We start from the raw sequence: 25905 nt of genomic DNA, 5'->3' as shown, positions 1-25905 counted from the left end.
CACAGAGATCCACACATACACACAAATTCTTCCAATTTTATTTTTCCAGCAGATCTAGCTCAAAATGATAGTAATAATTCCAGAACAGTGTCTTTCACATCAAAATGGGTTGCTTTGATTTGCTCATTTTTAAGCAAACTGATCAGAGAAAGAATTTTCTGCAAATCCCAAACTTGATTAGAAAACAGCCTAGGCTATTTTTCACAGTGGAAAAAAAGTGGATAAGAGATGGAAATTACTGATTAAAGAGTACATTTCCATAACTGATCAGAATTTCACTACTGCACAAACTAAATGGACAATTGTGGGTGGAACATGCTCTTGTTTTTGTGAAATTGAATCATTCTTTCCCAACTTGAAAAGCATCTAGTCATCAGATATTTGTGAGTTGATTAAGGTACAACATATTCTTATTATTTTGCTTTTTTTAATTAGCACATACAAGCAGCTATATTTTTTAATACTCAATGGCCTAGAATTCTGCCTTATTAACAGACTCAAGCTATGCCAAAATGATACCTGTCTTTTCTCTTTCTGTTTCTCTCTGCTTTGAAAAGCAAAGCTTCTATTTTCAAGGAGTGTGGAGATTGAAACATCATTGCAAACTTAAAAAACATACAACTGCACACTGTTTCTATGGCAACATTGCACATTATTGCATTCCAAGAGGATATAGTTGCAGGGAATTCTATTGTGTGTGCCCCTCTAGGAGTTGCACCACTATCGTTGCTGCTACTAGATTTATGCTATAAAATATAATTAGAAGAGACTGGTGTTGCTTACAATTCTCAGGACTCTTTATTCTACCATCTATAGCTGAGCAAGCAGACAAATTGCAGAATCCTGCCTGACAATATGACACTTATTGGTAGAAACCTGATCTGTTGATGGCAAAATGTTGGTTGATCCAAGATAAAAGTGGTTTGGCTTATTAAAAAAATCTGGGCTGTGATGTGATATTGTAATTGATCATCATCAACAGGAATGGAAAAGTGACTGGGTGAGGAACATTGGAATGAACTTTCTCTGAAAAATAATTTAAAGCAAGAACTTCCATATGGGAACAGAGGGTGGAACAGAGAAAAAATGAAATAATCAGTATTTATGTATGTATGTATGTATTTATTTATTTATTTATTTATTTATTTATTTATTTATTTATTTATTAATTAATTAATTATTCTACTTGGATCAGGAGGCTCTCCTCACAGTCACTCATGTCCTTGTCACCTCATGGTTGGATTATTGCAACACGCTCTACATGGGGCTACACTTGAAAAGTGTTCGGAGACTACAGTTGGTCCAAAATGCAGCTGCGTGAGTTATAGTGGGTGCGCCTAGATACACCCACATTACACCAATTATCCACGAGCTGCACTGGCTCCCTATTGGTCTCCGGGTGCAATTCAAGGTGTTGGTCATTACCTTTAAAGCCCTATATGGCTCAGGGCCAGTCTATCTTTGAGACCGCCTTCTACCACATAGCTCCCAGCGACCGGTAAGATCCCACAGAGTCGGTCTCCTCCAGGTCCCGTTAGCTAAACAATGTGGCTGGCGGGCCACGGGGGAGGGCCTTCTCTGTGGCTGCCCCGGCTCTCTGGAACCAATTACCTCCTGAGGTCCAGACTGCCCCCACTCTATTGGCCTTCCACAAAGCGGTGAAGACCTGGCTCTTCCAGCAGGCCTGGGGCCATTGATCTCGTTATAATGATTTTGCGAGACCTGGCCACGAATTGGAGTGCATGTGTTTTAACGTTTTTAAAGTTTTTAATGTTTTAATGTTTTTCTTTTTAACATTTTTTATGGGATTGTTCGCATTGTTTTATTCTTTGTTGTAAGCCGCCCAGAGTCCCTTGGGAGTTGGGCGGCACAGAAATGCGACAAAATAAATAAATAAATAAATAAATAAATAAATATTCATATATTTTTTTTTAATAGATATTTTATTGACTTTATATACATACATAAAATATAGTAACATTTCTATTTAACATCGGATATGCAGCGTTTATACATGAATACATGATATGTACCTGGTACCATTTATGCTGTTTATTGCTATTTAGTTACCACACCTTTTACTCCTTCTCTGATTTTATCATTCATCCATTCATACCACCTTCCCCACACAGTATAATAATCTGAGTTCTCATCATTATTTATTTCATGGGTTAGTTTGCTCATCTCTGTGCACTCCAGTATTTTCCTAATTATAAGTTCTTCTGGTGGCAGGGCTTTCTCTTTCCAGTATTGTGCATATGCCAGTCTGGCAGCTGTGGTTATATGTATTAATAGGTGAATCATTTTCTTTCCATACCCCTTCTTTACTATTCCCAGGAGAAATATTTCCGGTGTCAATTCAATATCTTCTCCAATTATTTCTTGTAACTATCTCTGAATTTTACTCCAATATCTTTTCGCTTCGGGGCATGTCCACCACATGTGGAAGAAGGTACCCTGACCATAGCCACATTTCCAGGAGTTTGGGTGCATGTTGGGGAACATCTTTGCTAATCTAGCAGGTGCTAGGTACCACCTGTGGAGCATTTTATATTGGTTTTCCTTATACGTCGCAGCTCTGGTCAATTTGTGGTTTTTGTTCCATGCCTCTTCCCATTCATTAAAGTTTAAGCTATGTCCAATATTTCTCTCCCATGCTCTCAGTTGATTTTTAGCTATATCCTCAGCTCTGTCCTCATCTAATAAGTAATTATATAATTTAGCCAAAACTTTTTTTTCCGTTCCCATCAGAATTTTATCTAGTCCATTGTATCCTAGTTCTAGACCATATTCATCCTTATCTTTCTGGTATCTTGATTTTATTTGTAGATACGTCCACCAGTCTAGGTTTATACCTTGATCTCTCGTGGCGTCGTTTGATTTAAGGTTTCCTCCTCCATCTAAAATGTCTTTATATCTACACATTTTCTCCATTCCCCACCTATTAGGATAAATCAGAACCTCCATTGTGGAGAGCCATTTTGGGACTTTGGTATAGTATCTCTGCCTGATTCCAATCCATGTTTGTATTAGAGAGTCCCTGATTTTATGTCTATGGAAATATGTTTTCTTTTTCTTCTCTGTGTCCCATAGGTATGCGTGCAACCTTCTCTGTAAGTCGTGGCCTTCTAAGGTTAGAATTCTTTTATTTTCCAGGGTGGCCCACTCCCTTATCCAAACTAGCTTGGCTGCCCTATAATATGTTTCCCAATCAGGGAGTCCAAATCCTCCCATATTCCTTTTTCCTTGTAAAATTTTTAGTGGGATCCTTGGTTTTTTTTCCCCTCCCATACGAATTCCCTAATGATTTTGTTTAATTCTAAGAAAATTTTTTTATCTAGATTCACTGGTATATTTTGATATAAGAATAAGACTCTGGGGAGGATGTTCATCTTGATCGCGGCTATCCTGCCTATAAGTGACAATTTAATTTTCTTCCATCTATCCAAATTTTGTTTCATTTTTTTAATTAAAGGGGTATAATTATCTTCCTTTAGGGATGAGCACCTTGTGGTTATCCAGATTCCTACATATTTTATTTTTTTGACAACCTGTAATCCCAACGTTTCTTCTATCTCTTTCTTCTGCACCTCGGTTACATTCTTAGTTTTGGTTTTGGTTTTATTCAATTTGAAGCCTGCCACCTCTCCGTATTTACCCAATTTCTCTAATACTTTTTGTCCCGATTCTAATGGATCTTCTAATATTAGGGCCACGTCATCCGCAAATGCTTGCATTTTATAAGCCTCTTTCCTAATCTTTAGGCCTTTAATTTCCTCATTATTTCTGATTTTTTGTAGCAGGACTTCTAGGGCCAAAATAAATAATAGTGGTGATAGGGGGCATCCTTGTCTTACCCCCTTCTTTATCTGGAATGTTCTTGTCCTATCTCCATTTGCTAAGATACTCGCCCTTTGATTATCATAAATAGTTTTTATCATCTTTTCAAAATTTGTTCCAAATCCCATTATTTTAATTTGTTTAGTCATGAAGTTCCAATTTAAATTATCGAATGCCTTTTGGGCATCCAAAAAAACTAAGGCCATCTGCTTTTCCGGATGTTCTTCATAGTATTCTAGGATATCCAACACAATTCTCAGATTGTCTCTGATTTGCCTCCCTGGGAGGAATCCGTTTTTATCATTGTGTATCCAAGTGTTTAATATTTTTTTGGTTCTTTCTGCCATTATGCTCATAAATAATTTGTAATCGGTGTTTAGAAGAGAAAATTCTGAATTCTGAGTAATTCTGAATTTGTTTTAGGTCGGCATCTTCTTTCGGCAGAAGTGTGACATGTGCTTCCCTCCACGAATCTGGGATTTTTGAACCCATCAAAGCCTCATTGAAAATTTCCACTAATTTTGGTTGTAATGTTTCTTCTAATTTTTTATATATTTCTCCTGGGAATCTGTCCAGGCCTAGCGATTTGTTATATTTGAGTTAAGAAAGGGCTGTTTTAAGTTCTTCAATTGTTATCTTTCCATAGAGCTTTTCCCTATCTTCCTCAGTTATTTGTGGAAGCTCAGCATTTACCAGGTATTGCTCTACTTTTTCTTCTGAGACCTCCTCTTCTTTGTATAGGGCTTCATAATATTCCCTCGCTCTTTCTAATTTATCTTCCTCTTTATTTAGGAGGTTACCCTAAGCGTCTTCTAATATTTGAATTGTCCCTTTTTCATTTTCCTTTTTTAATTTATAGGCCAGCCACCTGCCCGACTTGTTGGCGTTCTCAAAATAGTATTGTTTTGTTCTTTTTATTTTTTGTGCTAGCCTCTTGGTCTAAGATATTCAATTTGTGTCTCCACATCAGCCAATTTTCTTTTGCTACTTTATCTCCGGGGTTTTCTTGGAGTTTTCTTTCTGCTTCTCCTAAGTGATTTAAGAGATCTTCCAGGGATTTTCTTTTTTCTTTGTTTTTATACGCACTATATGATATCACAACCCCTCTTAGATAGGCCTTCATTGAATCCCATACTATTTCACGAGATGTTCCTTGGTGTTCGTTTTCTTTAAAAAAGGACTTTACTTCTTCTTTCAGTTTTTCTACACACTCTTTATTACTCAATAGTTTCACGTTAAACCTCCATCTCTGTTGTTTCTTTCTCTTTGTACTCTTCCATTTTATTTCTAGGGGGTTATGATCTGCCCAAGTATTTAATATAGAAGTTAACAGTTCTTATTAATATTAATATATAGAAGGTCAGAATATTGAAGAAAGGATTATCAAGAAAAAAATATATCAATTGTCTCTATGCCAGTCCTTCAATTTTGCTCTGTCAGGTCTCTATAATTGCTGCACTTCCTGTTCTCTGGTACAGTCAGGTAGAGTCAAATAACCAACTTGCTTCGCCCTCCACTAGTTTCTGCTATACGCAACGGAAAAAAAAGAGTTCTTCTGGATTTTTTTATTCTTCTTTCTCGCTGTGCCCGCCAAACCTCTTTTTACGCAGGTAGTCTCACGTCCTCGATCTTTTGTTCTCCGCGCTGGCTTGTTGGGCTCTGTAGTCTTTTCATCTGCTCTCTGCTCTCAATTGCCACTCTTTTCCACTCTGAGCCCTTCATGCCCGACTCCGCTGACCCCTTCTTTTGATGTCCAATTTTGCATAAGCAGGGAAAGCGCGTTTCAATCTTGACACTGCAGCCTCCGATCTTCCTTGCTTCCCGTCTTGTTGCCAGCTACCACAGCTTCAGGTCTGCCATTGAATGGCTGACTCACACACATTGGTTCGACAGAGCCGCCCGGTCTTGCGAGAAGCATTTGTGCTTTGCTTTCTTGCTCACCCGGCTCTCTTTATTGTCCGCGGGGCTCTCCAGGTCCCGCACCCCCGAAAGGATCCCCAAAACACAGTGACAAGCGGTGTTGAGGGGTGGCGGTCACTCACTCAGCACCATGTTGCTGCAGATCACCAACCGGAAGTCCAATATTCGTATTTCTATGCCGCCCAACTCTCCGAGGACTCTGGGCGGCTTACAACAAAGACAGTATAAATGGACTTCCGGTGGCTTTGTGATCGCCGATGGATGCTCCTTTAGGAGTTCCAGCCCCGCAATTCCGTTTACCGCTAGAACAGCGAAAATCAGCTGTCTAGCAGCTCAAAACTCTCCCCCTGGGGAAAAGGGGCAGAAAAGAGCAGAGGGGTTTGGGTAGAGCTCCCCTAGACCCCCAGGTTTTTCTTTTTAAGCCTGGGGTTTGCAGGGTGAGAGCTCCCTGAAAGGTCTTCAGTGCTCCGGATCCAGGACGAGTCTGCTTTATGCAGAACGAGGCATCGTGACCACACCAGCATCAGCAACTCAATTTTAAGGGGAAAAAAATTTGGACTTGAAAGCTGGCAGAGCAAATACAGGAGAAACGAAAATTGGAAGTACTAAACTTTAACTCCAAAATCTATCACTTCCCTCTGAATCTCTGTGGTAGAAAGGGAAAGTAAGATGGCGTGTGACTTTAATGGGGCGCGGAAAAGTGAAACTTAGATACAAAGCATTATGTGGTATTGAAAGCCCCTGTTTAAAAGAAGAGGATTTTATTTTAAAAGGAGAAGGATTTAAAAATTATATCTAAGAAAAAAAATGGCTGGCTTTTTTGAAAGGCTCACAAATGCTGACTGTGAATCTTTTGGAAGAAGTTTTGGAATCATTTGCCTCTGTGTTCATGGAAAGAATTGAAGGGTTTCTTAAGAAGGATTTTACTCAAATCCCAAACAAGGATATAAGTGAAGAGGAAGCGGAAGAAAAAACCCAATTTATTGTGCCTTTGGAAAATGAAATAGAGGCTTTTCAAATTGAGAGGGAGGAGCAGAGAGGCTTGAAGGAGTGTAACCAGGAAATATTGAGAGATATTCCTCCAGAGGTTTTGATACAGGCAAATGGAGAATTGTCAGGAGGTGTTGGGATTTTTTATACAAAAAGGAAGATTCGAAGTGGAACTTTACAACTTTGTTGCAGGGATGGATTCTCAATCACAGTTAAAGAGGTGTTCTTACCGAGAGGAAGAGAACAGGATTGTGGCGGAGGAGTGAGACTGGAGAAGAAAGAAAGAAAGAAGAAAGTTTGTAAAAAAGCCAAAAAAAAAAATGGAGAAGAGAAAAATTCTCGAAAATAAAAGCAGGGGGAGGAGCAATGCTGAAGAAGAAAGTATTATTGAAGAAGAAGGACTGGAAAAAATATAGAAAGAAAGGAAGAATGGAAGATTAATTTCTTTTGGGGAGGATCTTAGTAATAAATCTGAAAAGTTTACTGAAATTAGTATTTTTTAAGTTTATCTTAAGACAATGATATAAAGGAAGTGTTTTATTATATTTAGCTTTGGATATAATTTAAGGGATAGCCTTTTGAGGGTTATATTTTGAAGAATGTCTTATTGAAGTAAAAATGTTTAACTAAAAATGGATAGCTTTTTAAAAGTTATTGAGGTATCCAAATGGTTAATTTAAAATTTAATGGATAGCTTCCTGAAAGTTTTGAAACTTATATTTTGAAGAATGAATTTAAGATTTAGAAATAATTTAATCCAATGGATTAACAGTATCTCTAAGGTTGTATTCTGAAGAATGTTTTATTACAATCAGAAATTGGCAAGTGGTTTATGAATGACCAAAGAGGATAAATGTTTAATTTAGAATTTTACTAGGGAGTAATGCTGAAAAAGAAGGTATGGAAAGGATTTTAGTAATAAATGTGAAATGTGATAAGAAAATTTATAAAAGGAAGGTTGATAAATAACTTTTAAAAGAGGAGTTAAAAGAACGTGAGGGAGTTTTGAATCTTATAGTAAATTAGCATATTTTAGCTTAGGTTTGTTAAATGTTATACCCTGTTTTTGCTCTGGGAAGTTGGGGGGGTGTGGGGAGGGGGGGTTGAAGGTTATGTAGGGTTGAAATTGTTGTAAAATTTTTAATAAAATAAAAAGATAGATAAGTGTATTAATAGAGAAGTAAGAAATGTGGGGAAAATGTTATAATAAATGAAATGATAATATTAAGATATGATAAATATTGGAGGAGTAAGAAGAAGACACAAAAGATGTATTTAGATGATATATTGAATGATTGATTATATATTGTTTGCTTGTTTGTTTATAAAATAAAACCTTTTTTTATATATAAAAAAACAAAGATAGTATAAACAATATACAATAAAAGTCGTTAAAAAAATCCATACACACCGCTCATGGCCGGATCTCACAAGAACGCAGTGGCGAGATCAACAGCCCCAAGCCTGCTGGAAAAGCCAGGTTTTCACCATTTTCCAGAAGGCCAGTAGCGTGGGAGTGGTCCGGGCCTCAGGAGGTAGCTGATTCCAGAGAGCCGGGGCAGCCACAGAGAAGGCCCTCCCCCGCGGACCCGCCAGCCGATATTGTTTAGCTGACGGGACCCAGAGGAGACCGACTCTGTGGGATCTTACCAGTCGTTGGGAGCTATGCAGTAGAAGACAGTCTCGAAGATAGCCTGGCCCTAAGAAAATATAGGGCTTTAAAGTAAACTGAGTAGATTGCTGATTTTAATGAGTTTGCCTATGTATATCTAAAAACCAGAGTTTATGTATCTGATTTATGTACTTGTGTCTGACTGTACTCTGTACTGCACTCCTTCTCTTCATACTGTAATCTGACCCAATTCTGCATAACACTTCACTTTCCCTCCCCCTCCCCTCCCCTCATCTTCTCCTCTCCTCTCCTCTCCTCTCCTCTCCTCTCCTCTCCTCTCCTCTCCTCTCCTCTCCTTTCCCAGTGAATCCAATGGAAAGCAAGAAAATGCCAGAGCATTTATTCAGTATCTCAGCTCCTTAGTGTGAAGCTATATGTTCCCTTGCAAGTACCTTGTGCCTGTAGAGCCCAACTGAAGGCTTCCTCCTCGAAAGTGGTCTTTCATCTTCTGAAGAAGATGAGTTATTGGAATAATTAGAAGGCCTTTGAAATCAGTGAAGGCTGCTGACCTCTTGACCCCCACAACGGATGAAAGGTCAAGAAGGTTCCTTTTGGCCGGCTCTCAGGTCCTCTGTGGCAGGGGTCCGGGTGATGCGCCAGAGGTAGGCCCTCTCTCTGGAAGGGGAGGCAGTGAGGGCTTTGGGGTGCCCAGCCCGATTTGGTCACACATGTATCACCAGAGCGAAACAGCGAGATCCCTGCAGGGTGGCCATGGATGTGGCACAGGCAAGAATGGGGAGGCAGGGGGATTCAGCAAAGCATGTTTCCTTCTCTCCCCCTCCTCCATAAAGAGTAAAGCGGGGCCTGCCTCTCCTCACCGCCTTGGGGTGTGTGGAGAGCTGCTCTCCCTGCCTGGGATGCCCCCGCCCCCTGGGTGTTCCTCCCCACCAACTTTGCCCCAGGGGGTGTCTTCCCTTGCCCACAGTCCAGCACAGTCTGGGCATGGAGCAAGAAGCACCGCAGGGTGGCCCCTGTTTAGCCTGGCTCCCCCAAGGAAGGTGCTCCCCACCCCTGCTGGAGAGCCCCTGCTGCTGCCTAAGGGATGCCGCCTTTGTGCTCTGCAAGTTTTTGGGGCCTGGCTAGGATGAGCAGTTCCTGGAGCCACCCGCAGGATTGGCTGCAGGACTGCTGTGCTCCGGGAGAGAAGCGACTCAGCCTTTGTGGAGGCAGCAGGACACGCCCTGCAACCCAGCTTGAATCCCACCACTGGGAATTTGGGGAGGGTTTTTTTTCTGCCTGGAAGGAAGAAATCCAGATGTGTTCTGGAAAACACAGATTTATCATAACCAGTTCGCTGAACTCAGGTATAAGGTATAAGAACTCAGGTATAAGTTCTATCGAACTGGTGCAAACTGGCTGACTCTCACCACTGTATATATCAGTGGTGGGTTGCCCCCAGTTTGGACCAGTTTGCAAGAACCAGTAGTAAAACCAGTGGGAGGCTCCGTCCACTGACCTGGACGTAATCATAGGAGATCTGTGCATGCATGCGCATGCGGGCGCAATGCTAACCAGTAGTAAAGATAAGTAGAACCCACCCCTCGTATGTATGTATGCTGTGTGTGTGTGTGTGTGTGTGTGTGTAATCATCAGCAACTTATAGTGTTCAGATCCCAAGAAATCTCATCTCTGATTCCTGCTGCCAATTTAAACTAAAGATTGCAGGGAGGGAAAATACAAGTCCTTTCAAAAGCAAGCGAAGCTAACAAACAAACTAATAAATCTTGGCAGATCCTATGGGTTGGGAGGCTCCACAAACAAGATCAATAATGGAGTAGCATTGACAGTTTTTGCTTTATATTTGAAGAAGGATTAATTCCTGGAGAAAGGTCCTGTTGGGTTTGAGGCAAGGCTGTGCAAATCTCTACAGTTTCCATCTGGCCATCAGGTTGCTTAAGCCTATCCGAGAAGCCCAACTGAATGAAAAGTCATTTCCCCCTGCTTAGATTCCATTTCAAACTTCAAAAGAATGTCCAATGGCAAAATAAGTTGACTTATCTAGCTTTCCTCAGCAGAAGCTTGCAAGCAATATTTGCTGATCAGAGTTGGATATTGCCCTCTGAGGCAAAAAGACACCAAATCCTATTTCTGGCCTGGAGTTATTTGCCTGATTAGAGTTACTTTTTGTCTGGGGAGTATTGAAGCTTTATTACTAGGTCAGTATACCTTTGGCAGAAGTCCTATTACTGACCTACAAAGAGTTGGCTAAAATGCAATCATCCACAACCCTCTGATTTTTCTTACTTGTACTCTGAAAACTCTTTCACCTACAGTTTAAATATCTGCCTTCCACAATCTACATCACAAAGATGAATGACAGATCCAAGAGAAAATTGGGTCCATCACCAACAACTTTTAGGAGAAGCTAATCAGCAAAGAAATGTGTTTCAACAAATATTTACAGTCAACTTTATTTAATTCAAAATTAAATGGGCAGGAAAACAGGAAAATGTAGCAGGTAGTTGCCCCCCCCCCCCCCAGTCTCTGGAAGACTGTCTGCTTCATTGCTTGAATTTGTTTATTTGAAGGAGGGTATTCTATTCTCTCTTTCTCTCTACCTTATTGAAGGTAATAAATAACTCAGGGTTGAATTTAGTTTAAGTGCCCATTAATACAGACTAATCTATTAAAGAAAAATTATTCATTAGTATATGTTCTGTTGGTATATGTCACCCAAAAAATTGTCCAAAATGTATAAAGGCACTTCAATTTTATGCTAGAAATGTGAACAGGAAGGGACATTTTATCATATTTGATGGATAAAAGTTCTACCTGGAGGTAGAACTTTTTGTATTTAAATACAGAGGGAATGCAGTGGCTCAGTGGCTAAGACGCTGAGCTTGTCGATCGAAAGGTCAGCAGTTCAGTGGTTCAAATCCCTAGTGCCGTGTAATGGGGTGAGCTCCCGTTACTTGTCCCAGCTTCTGCCAACCTAGCAGTTTGAAAGCATGTAAAAAATGCAAGTAGAAAAATAGGGACCACTTTTGGTGGGAAGGTAACAGTGTTCCATGCGCCTTTGGCGTTTAGTCATGCTGGTCACATGACCATGGAGACATCTTTGGACAGTGCTGGGTCTTCGGCTTTGAAATGGAGATGAGCACTGCCTCCTAGAGTCGGGAACAACTAGCACATATGTGCGAGGGAACCTTTACCTTTTATTTAAATACATATATTCAGAAGATTTTAAAAATTAATATGCAACTGAAAGCCAAAGGTTTTCTTTTGGGACTGATGGACGAGCAATTGGAAAAAAGTAATGGAACTTTGTTTTTATACAAAATTCATGTATGCACAAAAATGGAAAGATCTTTGGGCATAACCCACAATAGTGGAATGGTTGGTGAAGATGATGGAACTTGCTAAGATGGCTAAATTGACTTCTTTGATTAGAGAAAAGACAATATCTGTGTTTATTGCTAACTGGAAACCCTTCATAGAATTTTTGCATGAAACAAAACAAAAGTTAACTTAAGGATTTATGGTTTTAATGATTAGTCAGAATAGATAACAGAAAAAAGAGAGCCATGTTGTAACCATAGAGCAGGAGTTAAACTTCTTGTTGTACTTATGACTGCTTTAAAGAAGATCAGAAGCAACTTCTTTGTATCTTTTTCTTTCTTTTCTATTTTTACTTTTCTTTTTTGCACTTTTAGCTTTCTCTTTTCTTCTTTTTTTCTCACTCTATATTATTTTCTATTAGCTTGATCTTTCTTGCTAATAATTACACACATGCCCATACTGCATAGTATAGTAGCCAAATGATAATTCTGAAGCCAACTCTTAAGATGTTTTCCCTGTAGTTACCAAGACTTTCTTGTAGTTTAATAGCAGCACTTTTATTTTTCTTTATTTTTTTCTTCTCTCTTATCATCTCCATTCCCTTTTTAAGAAAATGAAAATATATGATATATGCTCTCAAACTGATGCAGAATGGAGAAACAAAATGAACCCAATTTAAAACCGGAGAAAAAACAGCAAACTTAAGTTAATAGAACTATCTATGCCTTTGGCTGCTATAATATTGGCCACATTTTCAACAAATTCCAAGCAGTTATTTTGCTACTTTGGGGAATAAGCAAAACTTCGTCAAAATATTTAAGGAAATACATATGTTTTCAAAGCTCCCATCTACACAGTCACATTTGAGAGAGGCTCCACTTGGAGAAAACTTCTGAAAACACAAAGCAACCATTTCTAGACTCTCAGCTGTATACCCGAGGCCAGCCTAGGATTAAAGTTTTATTTGTAATTCAAAGCATTTCCTTTCTAAAAAAGCCCTGTGGATCTGGGGAACAAAAATATATCAGTTTGAAGGAGGGGAGAGAAAGAAAACTCATGGCAATAACTGGAAGGAAATGAAATACACCCTCTGTTGCATTATCTGGTTTTACAGACAGTTTACAGACAACTACTCAAAAATGTTGGTGGTTGCTGAAGATGTAGCAGCTTAAGAAAAATAAAGGTCAAGGGAAATGCAGGGTATTTCCAAGAAATGGAAAAGCCAAATGAAGTACTCTGAATTGTGCTGCTAGCCTTGCTTTAACAGAGTAATTAAAGACTGGTCAAAAGAAATAATGGCGATGGAGGATTTCAAGGGTCAGCGGATAATAATTGTTGGCCAGGAGTCTGGGCTAACGAAAGAGTCCAATGGTATCTGGAGAATGTCTGATTTCTCATTCATCTGTATGCTATTTGATCTTGGTAGTTATTGCCTGTTCCAGATAATGCTAATCATCTCAATTTCTCACCTTTGGTCATCTCCTCTTAGAAAAAAGGAAAGCAACCTTTTAGCTTCCAGTGGCCTTGACAGAGATTGCACATAAATAGAAAGGGCCAGAATTTGCTGACGAGAATTGGATTAGTCTGTTTTGTTCTGTTCTGCTCTGCTCTGCTATATTGTACCATATTGTGCTCTGCTCTGTTCTGCTCCTACTGCATTGTAATGTGTTGTGTTGTACTGTATTGTATTTATTGTACTGTACTGTACTGTACTGTACTGTACTGTACTGTACTGTACTGTACTCTGGCTAAATAATCAAATGATGTTTAGGCCATTGTCCTTTTTATTTCCTGCTCAAATCTGGTAAGAAATCAAGCCCCCATTGTCATCTGACATTTTGCTAAAAAAACTTCAGTGATGCATTTTCTAGACTGTAGAGGATCTAAAGTTAATAAATAATAAGATAGGAATTATAAAAAGACAGTATTATTGGAATAGATCATGTGTTTAAAGACAGACTGGTGGCCAAATATGCACAGTTCAAATAATATTTCCAAGATTTCCCCATATGCTCTCATTTTCAGCTAAGATGGAAGCAATGATCTCAGACACTAACTTCTCTGTGATGGCACTTGAATTATAAAACAATCTACCCAAGAATGCTTATGTTTTTATATAATTTAAAAATTTGTAGTCTGCTGTTCCAAACTGACATTTCCCATGCTTCCATTAAATTTCCCATGCTTCCATGGAGGTATTTCAAGTCAGATATATTTTGTAAACTCAAGCATTTCTGTTAACTGTTTCAATTTCTTTTAATAAGTTATATACAAGTGTGTTTTCCCCACCTTTGCAAAGACCAAGAGGCAATCTTATTTTCTCTTGAAGGGTGGCTTAAAGCTTGAATATTTAAAGTATATTAGTTTTCTTTTAAAAAGTGCTGAATGTTACTGAAAGTTGTTCTTCTGATCTGTTTTCTGTTTCACTTTGCAAAAACTAAACTACTATTCCAAGAAACAACTAGACTGAATGGTAGCCTGCCTGCTGCATCTCTCTTTTCCCGTAGCAATGCCCTTGGGAAGGACTGCGTTTTCTTAAAATATTATTCCCTGGACTCACTGTGACCCACATTCTACAAGAGAACAGCAGCTATGGTGCTACTTCAAGACTTTGCTTAGCAGTTGAAGTTAAATAATGCAATTAATAGATGCCATATCAAAAAGAAGAAATTCCCAAGTCAAAAATGCAGTGATTTCATTTGTTTGTTTATTATCCCATCTTTATTATTTTTATAAATAACACAAGGCAGCAAACATATTTAAGCCTTCTTTCTCCTCCTATTTTCCCCACAATAACTACAACCCTATTGTTGTTGGGTTGGACTGACAAAGAGTGACTGACCCAAAGTCACCCAGACAGCTTTCATGTCTAAGGCAGGACTAGAACTCACAGTCTCCTAGTTTTTAGCCTGGTGTGTTCATCACAAGAGCAAACTAGATCTGCAAAATTACTATCATCAAAGTTTATAAGCTTTAGGGAGGGGTCTTTTTTCTCTCCTCCCACCGTATATGCTCAAATGTCATGAACAAACAAAACAAGCAGTTGATAACTAACTTTAATTAAGACTGAGCCAGCAGTAATTTGAACTGTGAATGGGATGTATGCACATTAATATTTAAAGTGAAATTTTATTGCGATCTTTCATTTCTTCATTGGCTACAGCAAATTTCTTTTGTATCCCCAAAGAAAAGAACATCATCTTTGAAATGGGCCTATATAGCATTAACAAAATGGAAAATATATGCTTATAGTGAAATGTTATTGATCTTGTTTTTCAAATTTACTGGTTAAATGGACTCTTTGAGATGTCTATCAAGATTCTCAGTCACCCATATCATGGTTGTCCCAAAGTGCTTTTTCAAAAGGCAACTGGACTTTATTTTTTTCCTTGAAAATGTTTTGCTTCTTTTCCAAGAAGCTTCTTCAGTTGTTCAGTTCAGTGTTGAAGAAGCTTCTTGGATGAGAAGATCTTCAAGGAGAAAACAAAGAATGTCCAGTTGCCTTTTGAAAAAGCATCTTTGGGATTCTTTGAGATGATGCCTTGAAAAATCCCCTAGCTAGAAATGGCAGACTCTTATGTTTAATAAATAGTTACAGTGGTAGGAAAATATCTTGGTTAAGACACACCAAGAATATCTTGATTTATTTCCTCCCTTATCACTATTTCACTTTAGGCAAATGCTTCTCTTGCAACATCAAGCATTTTTCAAGCCCAGCATGGGAACGAATGTTATGTTCCATCAACTAACTCATCTTTTGTCATAATGAAGTGACCAGGTTCAACTAGCTTGTTAAAATAGTTGCTGGATTACAACAGCATACTGACCCACTAACTACCCAACCTTATTCTAGTTTAGTGCATTATGCAAACTTAGACACAGAATTAGAGCAACTGTGCTCTACACAAAAAAAGTAAGATTATAGCATCCAGCAGAAAACTTGAGATAATGGAATAGCCATTGCCCTTCCACTTAATTTGTTCCATTAATCTTAATATTCTTCTATATTTCCAAACTTTATAAGGTAAAACCATTATATCTGGTCATGCTGAGTTCTGTGGATAACCTTTTTATGATTTTGAATAATGGTTTATTCTTTCTCTTTAGTCTCTTTAGTTCTCCAGTATAAACATACTCAGGTCTTTCCCCATATGACTAGTTTTAAATCATCAAACACTGGGCTCACTTGAAACAGTCCTAATTTGTCAAACAGAGAATGGAAGGTTTATGCATTGCTGAATGGATTGTTTAGTATGAAAGGTATATTGCAGTCATAATTTATCACTTAATGAACAAACCTTTCAAGGAAGAATCAATTTCAAAGCCAAACAAAACTGTTGGGAGGTGGTAATTTCAAGGTCTTAAAGAGAACAGCTGGATTTCTGCTGACCTATAATTTCTGCTGATCTGTAGTAAACAGATGTTCTGGGTGTAGTTGGCTTCATTCTTGTCTGTACTTAAGCAATTGATCTAGCTGTGAGCTTCGGCTGCAGGCAAGCTTCTAAATATGGGATTAAGTCTCTAAAGAGTTTAGATTTATTGCCATGTCTGTCATGAAGCCTGATACTGCCTATCTTCCAGGAACTTAAACTGTCATACATCATGCTTACTGTAGAATTTGATTGGAATAATTTCTTTTAGATGAGGCTCACAAAGTGTCTGGTTCAACATAACCCAATGAATTTTATGCTGAGGGTTGGTGTTAACCTGGATCTATCCAATTCTAATACAACCCTCACTAAACCATACTAGCATTTTCTATTGATCTTAAGAGATTGATTAACCTCTTGATAAATGCTATGGCTATATACTATTATCTTTATTTATGGTTAATTTGTAAAATGGACTCATTGGGGTAATTAAAATTAACACCATGTGCTTCTCATCAAGTTATTGTTTTTTAATTTCCACAGGTTCAATCTGTTTGAAAGAAATATGATGTAAGAATAAGCAATCACTATAATTCTAACAATTTTGTTTACTAGAAACTCTCCGAACACTACAAAAATATGTAAAAATCATTGCCTTCTTTTTCCTATTTTGTTCAGGAACATTTGGCCCATGTTAACAATACTGCATAGTGTATACTTTTCACATTTCTTTTTTAGGAATCACAGTTGTTGCTTTTAAAATAGCTACAGTACATTGATAGGCAAATCATTACAATGAAAATACAAAAAGGTAGAGCTTGTATTTGAATGTCACAATGCATGTTTTATTTTTTTCAGTCATAGCAGTGATGTACAGATAGTGATGATTATTACAATGCCCTATATATCATCCAGATCCTAACACAAACAAAGCAGTTAATATTCACTGAATGCTTTGCAAATCCCTTGCTGGAAAAAAACTTATTTCTATTCATAGTACCTAGAGTATTATCTAGTACCTTACACTTTGCAATGTCTATCCACTTATTATTTTGTTTCCCTTGCTGTAACTTATGCCCCTTCTCAGAGTTGGCTGAATAATTCTATTTCAAAACCAAACAAGTAGGACAAAGTGAAAGCTTAGAAAGATAAAGCAATTTTATGAGGATTCCTTTTTTTTCTCTTAGAGCTTCAGATGCACTAGAAGACATTTCAGTGACAGATCGTGATTGAGAAACATCAATATTCAGTGTTGCTCAAAGAAACAGGGTAAAGTAATTTTAAGAGACATCATGCTCTGTGATTACTGGTTGCTTCATTGGAAGCATAGTCGTGCAGATTTTTTGTGGGGGGGGGGCACATTCATAAAATGATAAGCAGATAAGCTAAACAGAATTTGCAACTGGTAAACTACAAAGTCTTTTTAAGCCAAGGAGAGCCATAAAGCAAGAAATGCAACAAAGAGTGCAGAGAAGAACAAGAAAGGTGATCAGGGGACTGGAGGCTAACGGGTACAATGAATGGTTGTAGGAACTAGGAATGTCTATTCTAACAAAGAGAAGGACTAAAGATAACATGATAGCAATCTTCCAATATTTGAGGGACTGCCTCAAGGAAGAAAGGGTCAACCATCTATCTGTTGGAGGAGAAAGGGCCTAGAGCAACCCATCCACAAAGGGAACTGATGAGAAATTGGTGGTGGCAGAATCGGTGGAGGGGAGAAACACAGCAGCAGCGTCAGTGGAGTGGAGAAATGGGAAGCACAGCAACAGAGGCACACTGAGTTAGAGAGTTCTGATCACTAAAACTGAGTGCCTGGCTGAGTGGAGCAGACCAGACAGTGGAGCTGAGTTGACCTGAAAGCTGAATGGCAGGCCAAGAGAGCTGACCAGAGCAGAGTACGAGGCCAAAAAGACCCAAGCACTGAAAGACAGAATGGAGTTGGCAGAGAAAATGGCAAGTGGCTGGAGCAGCGAACGACGGAAGTGAAGGGAACAATTAAGCTTGAGGTTCCAATAGGAAGGGAAAGAAGACACTGGTAGAGAATAAAAATAATTAGAGGACAGAAAATAAAAGATAAATAAATAGGCAAAGAATAAGGACAAGAGTGGAACATTAGAAAACAAGGAAGAATAGGATTAACAAAGACCAATCAAATAAATAAGGCAAATCTTAAATAATAAGAGAAGAATTGAAGCTCAAAAACTTTAAAAAATATAGGGAAGAAAAGGATAAGTAAAACTAACAGTAAGCAAGTTAAATAAATAGCAAAGTAGAAAAACAAACACAAAAAAGCAGAAAAAAAGAATAGGGAAAAAAATTACCTAGAACAGGTAATTACCTAGAACAGAGAAGGTAGAAACAAGGCTAAGAGTAAACAACCCAAAAAATAAGCCAACAACCCAAAAAAAGAGGGATTTTCAAATTTTAATTTTTTAAATCTTAAAACTTTTAAATTTTGAAAACTTTAAATAAACTATTACATTTTTAAATTATTAATTTAAATTTTTCTTCTGAAAAACTGGCAAAATCTTCCACATCCTTAAATGAACTACCAAAATGAAATTTTTAAACTATTTTTTCTCTTTCTTCAAACATATATTGAGATAAAATCTTTTATATAATTTTTCCTCCAAAAAAGAACCAGCAAAAAGAAAGAAACTCATGGAACAGGTGACTGATACTATTGTAGTATGCAATATATGTTCCATGTACAGTATGTGTTTATGCCCCAAAAAATTCCAAATTATACATATATCTAATGTAAATTATGTGAACTACTAGAGGAAAAAGTATGGGATCTAGAGGCAACTCTAGCCAAACTCCAACTACTCAAGAAAGCTACACCCAAATTGAACCAAATAATGAACAAATAACTCCCAGAGGATTTGACCCTGCTGTTAAACCCTTGAGGAAGACAAATGGAGGTATGTCATACATAGAAGGAAATATAATAATCAAAGAAAGAAGCAGCACACATCTAACAAACCCCTACTGCCCAATCTAACCCAATCAGAAGCAGCCCCATTAAAACTGAGCAACCAATTTCTCACCCTAGTTGAAAATACTCAGACCGACAACCTCCCTCTCAAAGAAAACATGCAAACACTTACAAAAAAGAGGCAGCATCAAATATTCTTAAAAAGTCACATCAACAAACTCACTTGGGATAAACAGAAAAGCACCTCAGACTGCACACAGAGGTAGTATTCAGCCGGTTCAGATCGGTTTGGATGAACTGGTAGAGGCAATTTTAATTGATTTGCCAAACCAGTAAATACTACCTCTCACCGCTTGCCCCGCCCACCCCCACCCTATATATGTTGCCTTCGCCACACAGCCCAGCTAATCACCTTGCCAGTCATCTCCACGCCTTGCCTGCTCTGCTCAGCTCACCAAAGGTAAGCATGCTGCCCCCTCACCTTTTGCGAGGCCCCCTCACCCACGCACAGGGACATGCCATTCCCGAGGCCTGAGCCTCTGCCCACTTGCCGCTCACCTCAGCCAGGTTGTGGAACGAGCCATTCCCTGGCTCCGGCCTTGCTCTGGAACCACCGCCTGCTCACCGCCTGCTTGCCCTCTGCCTCGCTCACCTAATTTCCATTCCAGTCGCCTTGGAAGGGGGGGACACAGCAAGGCTTGGCAGCCTTTCATGGGAAGCCTCCAGCCGCCGAGCGGCACTGGCAGGCAATGGGGTGTGCATGTGTGGCTGGCGCAAAAACCAGAGTAGCAATGGCAGTCCTGTGACCATCGCTGCTGTCGCCACCCTGTTCACACTGTGGTCATAAGTCCCATGACCATCACTGCCGTTGCCACCCTGTTCATGCTGGCTGTGCATGTGCACCCCATTGCCTGCCAGTGCCACTCATGGCTGGACCCAGCCAGGAGAATGGCCTGCTGTACTGGAGGGATGGCGTCACAGCGGAGCTGCTTGGAAAGCAGCCGCCACAATCTTTAAGGTATTTTGATGTTGGGGGGGGGACCATAAAGGGACAGGCCATAGAAGCTGCTTTCTAAGCAGCTCCGCTGTGAAGGGAGGCAGAAAAGTCTGGCTTCTCTCTGCCGCAGCATTCAATGTGGCTGCTTCTCTCCTCCTTCTCGGTCTCATACATACAGAGCAAACATGAGGAGAAGGCAAGAAGCAGCCAGGTTGAATGCTGGAAAATTTGGCTGAACTTTTCTGTCAGTTCTGTGAGCATGGCTTGGTGGGCGTGGCTTGGTAGGCATGGCTTGGTGGGGTGGTGCAGTCCCACCTTGCTGTGATTGATGTCAAGTTGGCCATGCCCACTCAGTCACATGACTCCCACCAAGTCATGCCCACCAAGCCACGTCCACAGAACTGATAGTGGAAAAATTTGAATCCCACCACTGACTGCACCCCTCCCCCCCAAAAAAATAAAGGTGTGTGTTGGTGATAGGAGACTCTATTCTCAAAGGAACAGAACCAGCCATCTGCAGACCAGACATACAACATAGGGAGGTATGTTGTCTCTCTGGAGCAAAAATCAAGGATGTGGCTGAGAACCTAACCAAAATAATTAGGCCCACAGATTACTACCCTTTTCTACTACTACATGTAGGGACAAATGACACAAAAAAGGACTTGAAAACAATATTGAGTGATTATAAGCAGCTAGGCAAGAAGGTTTAGGAGTTAGATGCACAAGTAATTTTTTCATCTCTACTGCCAATGAAAGGTCAATGTCTGGTAAAAGAACAAATGATTCTAGAAGTGAAGCATTGGCTAAAGGGTTGGTGTCACCAACAAACCTTTGGCTTTCTTAACCATGGTCTGCACTACTTACATGATGGGCTTTTGGCAAGGAATGGGCTACACTTCACAAAGACTGGGAAGAATGTTTTTGGAAAACGACTGGCTCAATTTATTAGGAGGGCTTTAAACTAAAATTGAGGGGGGAGGGTGACCAATCTCCAATAGCTAATTCCAAGCAAAAACCCATAGAAAACAAGTCAAATAAAGAAGTAAGGAGGGATGGCAAAGAAGACAAACTCAAATACCAAATAGGAGACATGGAAAGCATACCCAGAGTCAGACATAAAGACTTCAAATGCCTATATACAAATGCACAAAGTTTGGGGAACAAAGAGGGTGGACTTGAACTATTAATACATAAATATGATGTAGTTGGAATTATAGAAACTTGGTGGGACGTAACCCATGACTGATAGAAGGACAGAAATTGTTCAAAAAAACCCCTAACCCCAGGGCCGGATTTTCCTATAGGCTAACTAGGCTTCAGCCTAGAGCCTCAAGATCAAGAGGGGCCTACACAGTGGTGGGATTCTGGGGGTTCTAGGGGGTTCGGCCGAACCCTTTGTTAAATTGCTGGCTCGCCCGCCCCTCGCCTCCCATCTGCGCGGTGCCAGCCTACCGTATCCAGGGGAGGGCAATTGTGGCTCTTTTACAACCTGTGGACTTCAACTTCCAGAATTCCTGAGACAGCTTGGCTGTCTCAGGAATTCTGGGAGTTGAAGGCCACAGGTTGTAAAAGAGCCACAATTGCCCACCCCTTCCCTAGCCTGAGTTCCGCTGCCTGGGATCCACGTGGGCTGCCACGTGGTTCCCCACCGGCTCCAGACGCAAGAGAACAGGATGGAGAAAGCAGCTTCCACGCCTTCACTCACCCTCACTCTCTGCTGTGTTGGATCGCCGGCCGTTCGCTTACCCTGCCCACTCCCCATCTATTGCTGCCTCCGATGGCTAGAGGAAAAAAAAACTTCAAGTTCTTGCCGCGGGGCTTCAAAGGGCCGCCCTAGAGTCAGTGGTGCAGCCGAACCCTTTGTTAAATTGCTGCCTTGCCCCGCCCCTCCACACCACTATTTATTGCCAATAAATAGTGGTGGGCGAGGGGCGGGGGAGCCAGCAATTTAACAAAGGGTTCGGTGTTTCTTTTGTAATTTTATTGGCCCACGGAGCTTCAGCATAGGCTAATTGGCCTCCCGGCTCTCAGCTGAGTTGTCTCAGCTGTTTTGCTCAGGGCTCTTCTGCTTCCTTGCAAAGAGTGCTGATTTTTTTTCCCCTAGCTATGATGAGAAACGAAACTGAAACTGCTTTGCTGTTGCTGCAAGGTTGGAAAATTAGGCAGGCAGAATTCTTTTCTTTTTCCTCACCAAAAAAGGTAGGTGCAAACAATGGGAAATTTAGGGAAAAAGAGGAAAGTTCAGAAACACAAAAGAAAAAAAGCTCTATTTAACTAGGGAATTGTAATAATTGAGATACTATTAATTGTATATTTCTGAAAGCAGAAATGGTTAAGTTGTGGTTTGGAGGAATATATGGGGGAAATTATTTGGTTTATTATTATTGGTAAATATAATTAATTGATTTGTAAGAAATTGGATTGCATGGAAATAATTGGAATATTCATGTTCATATTGATTAATATACAAAAAGGTAGTTATATAACTAATTGATTTATATTAAAATGTTGAATTTATATTAAACAACTAATATTACATAATTAACCAATGTGAGGATGGATATAAAAATAGATGACAATGGGAAGGGGTATAATATAGAATAGAAGGGAAAAATTGAATTTGATTAACATTAGAGATGAGGATGAAGGGTAATATTGGTTTTTTACAAAAATAGATGAGGAATAAATATGGCAAAAAGGAAATATAGAAATTGTAAATTTAATTGAAATGACTAAACACTGTTTAAATTTGTGAACCGGCCAAATACTCTGTTCAAAGAAAATACATTGTATGTTTGTATGTGTGTTTCTAATTATTGTTATTTATTCATATTTGTTCTCTTTTATTCTTTAAAGTTTAACAATTCATTCTTTATCTTAATATCTTTATATTTGTTTGGGGTTGGCTTTCTTCCCTTTTATCTTTTTAATTGTACAGCAATCTTTCTCCTCAAACCTACCACCTCTCTCTTTTCTTTCCTTCTTACTTTCTCTTCCTCCCCCTCTTCTTCTCCTCCCTACTTCCTCTTCCTTTCTCCTTCTCCTCCTCTCTTCCTCCCTCTCTTACCCTCCCTCCTACTCTAATTTCCCTTCCCTTCCTTCATCCCTCTCTATTGCTGTATCCTTTTATGCATATGGACTACTTAGAGGGCTGAAAAAGTTATTTCTGACTGGTCCTCGCACTTTTGACCAGTCCTCGAACTTACGACTGTCCTCACATTTTACGTTTTTGCCCTATCTTGTCACCATGGTGAAGAGAAGCAGTTGTGAAATGAGTGACATGGTTGTTAAGAATGCTACAATGGGCATAAATGATGACCAGTCATAAGTGCGAAGACCGGTCAAAAGTGTGAGGACCTGTCAGAAATCACTTTTTTCAGCCCTCTGAGTAGTCCCTATGCACATAGCCACGCCCACCCGGTCACATGACGAGCTAGCCACGCCCACACAGTCACGTGACCAGCTAGCCACGCCCACCCAGTCACATGATTGCCAAGCCACATCCCCAACTAAGCCACGCCCACAGAACCTGTTGTTAAAAAAATTGAATCCCACCACTGGTGAAAGGGCCTCATAAGTGGAATAGCCTAGGGCCTCTTTTCATCTAAATCCGGCCCTGCCTAACCCTAACCCCATAAAAGAGGAGGTGGAATTGCACTGTATAAAAGACCACTACATTGCTACAGAAATGCATGGGACCAAAGACAAAAAACTCCTAGAATGCATATGGTTCAATATAATATTGTCATAGGTGCATACTACAGGCCACCCAATGAAGCAGAAAAAATAGATGTACTTTTTGCCAACCAACTAACCAACTTACAAATATATGTAGGAAACACATTACAATAGTAATAGGGGACTTCAATTACCCTGACATCAATTGGAAGTCGAATTCTGCACCAAGTGAGAAATTGACTCCTGGCCAACCTAGCTGACAACTTTGTTGTCCAAAAGGTAGAGAGGAGACTAGAGGGACAGCCATAGTGGACTTAATTCTTATGAACAGAGAAGAAGTGATAGAGGGAGTTGAAACCACAGGAACCTTGGGTGAGAGTGACCATGTCATACTAGAATTCAACATAACATAAGCACAAGCAATAGAAAACAATGATCTAGGACAGAGTCCTAGATTTTATAAGAGCTGATTTTAAAAAACTCAGAAGACACCCTTGAAAAGATTCCAAGCCTGAAAATCCTAAAGACGAAAACAACTCAAGAAGTTGGGAAACTCTGAAAAATATGATCATAAAAGCCCAGTCCAGCATAATACTATTGAAAAAGAAAAACAAGAAATCCAAGAAGAAATCATCATGGGCATACAAAGATCTCTCTGACAAACTGAAACACAAAAAGGACAAATACAAAATATAGAAAGAAGGACATTTAACTAAGGCTGATTATCAGCAGATAGCCAGAACATGCAAAGATGAAATCAGGAAAGCAAAGGCTCAGAACGAACGAAGACTTGCAACAAAAGTCAAAGATAATTTTAAAAGTTTCTTTCAACATATAAATAACAAGAAAAAAGTCAAGGAAACAGTCAGCCCACTAAAGAGAGAAGATGGCAAGGAAGTAACAGACAGTAGGGAGAAAGCAGAGCTGCTTAACTCATTCCTTGCATCGGTATTCACACAAAAAGAAACTATAGACCAACATACCAAAAAAAAAAAAAAAACCCCTACTGTAAAAGATAAACTAGAAAGAAAAATTAAAATAAGCAAGAAAATGGTAAGAGAACACCTATCTGATCTTGATGAATACAAATCACAGGGATCTGACAGATTACATCTCAGAGTTCTAAAGGAGCTGGCAGATGTTAACTCAGAATCATTGTACCATATTTTTCAAAAATCCTGGAGCACCGGAGAAGTACCCGAGGATTGGAAAAGGGCTGATGTGGTTCCTATCTTCAAGAAAGACCCAAGAAACTACAGACCAATCAGTCGATATCTAAGAAGATCCTGGAAAAATAATCAAAAAACAGATCTGTGAACAACTAGAAGCAAATAAAGTTATAAGTAGTAACCAGCATGGGCTTGTTAAAAACAGATCATGCCAAATCAATCTTATTTCATTCTTTGATAAAGTGACTAAATTAGTAAGCCAGACAAATGCTGTGGACATAGTATACTTAGATTTCAGTAAAACAGGGGTGAAATCCAGCAGGTTCTAACAGGTTCTGGAGAACCAATAGCGAAAATTTTGAGTAGTTCGGAGAACTGGTAGCGGAAATTTTGAGCAGTTCAGAGAACCCGCAAATGCTACCTCTGGCTGGCCCCAGAGTGGGGTGGGAATAGAGATTTTGCAATATCCTTCTCCCAGGAGTGGAGAGGGAATGGGGATTTTGTAGTATCCTTCCCCTGCCACGCCTGCCAAGCCAAGCCACGCCCACCAAGCCACACCGACAGAATTGGTAGTAAAAAAAATTGGATTTCACCACTGCAGTAAAGCATTTGACAAAGTAGACCACAACTTACTTCAAAAATGTGGAATAGACATCACTACCAGATGGATTTGTAGCTAGCTGACAAAGTGTACTCAATGAGTAGTCCTTAATAGTACTTTATCTACATGGAAAGAAGTAAGTAGTGGGGTACCACAAGGCTCCGTCTTAGGCCCAGTACCCTTCAATATCTTCATAAGTGACTTAGGTGAGAGAAAGAAATGTATCTTACATTCAAAGAAATTTGCATCAAATTTTCAGATGACACTAAACTGACAGGAATAGCCAACACCCCAGAAGACAAATTCAGGATCCAAAAAGATCTTGACAAACTTGAACAATGGGCCCTATCCAACAAAATGAATTTTAATGTGGAGAAAAGCAAAGTTTTACATTTAGGCAGGAAAAAAAATCAAAGGTATAAATACAGATTAGGTGAGACCTGGC

The sequence above is a fragment of the Pituophis catenifer genome, unplaced genomic scaffold (assembly GCF_029215685.1).
Source record: "Pituophis catenifer annectens isolate HBS135680 unplaced genomic scaffold, rPitCat1.0.hap2 SCAF_12, whole genome shotgun sequence".
Lineage (NCBI taxonomy): Eukaryota > Metazoa > Chordata > Lepidosauria > Squamata > Colubridae > Pituophis > Pituophis catenifer.
Note: the sequence above shows the minus strand (reverse complement) of the source record.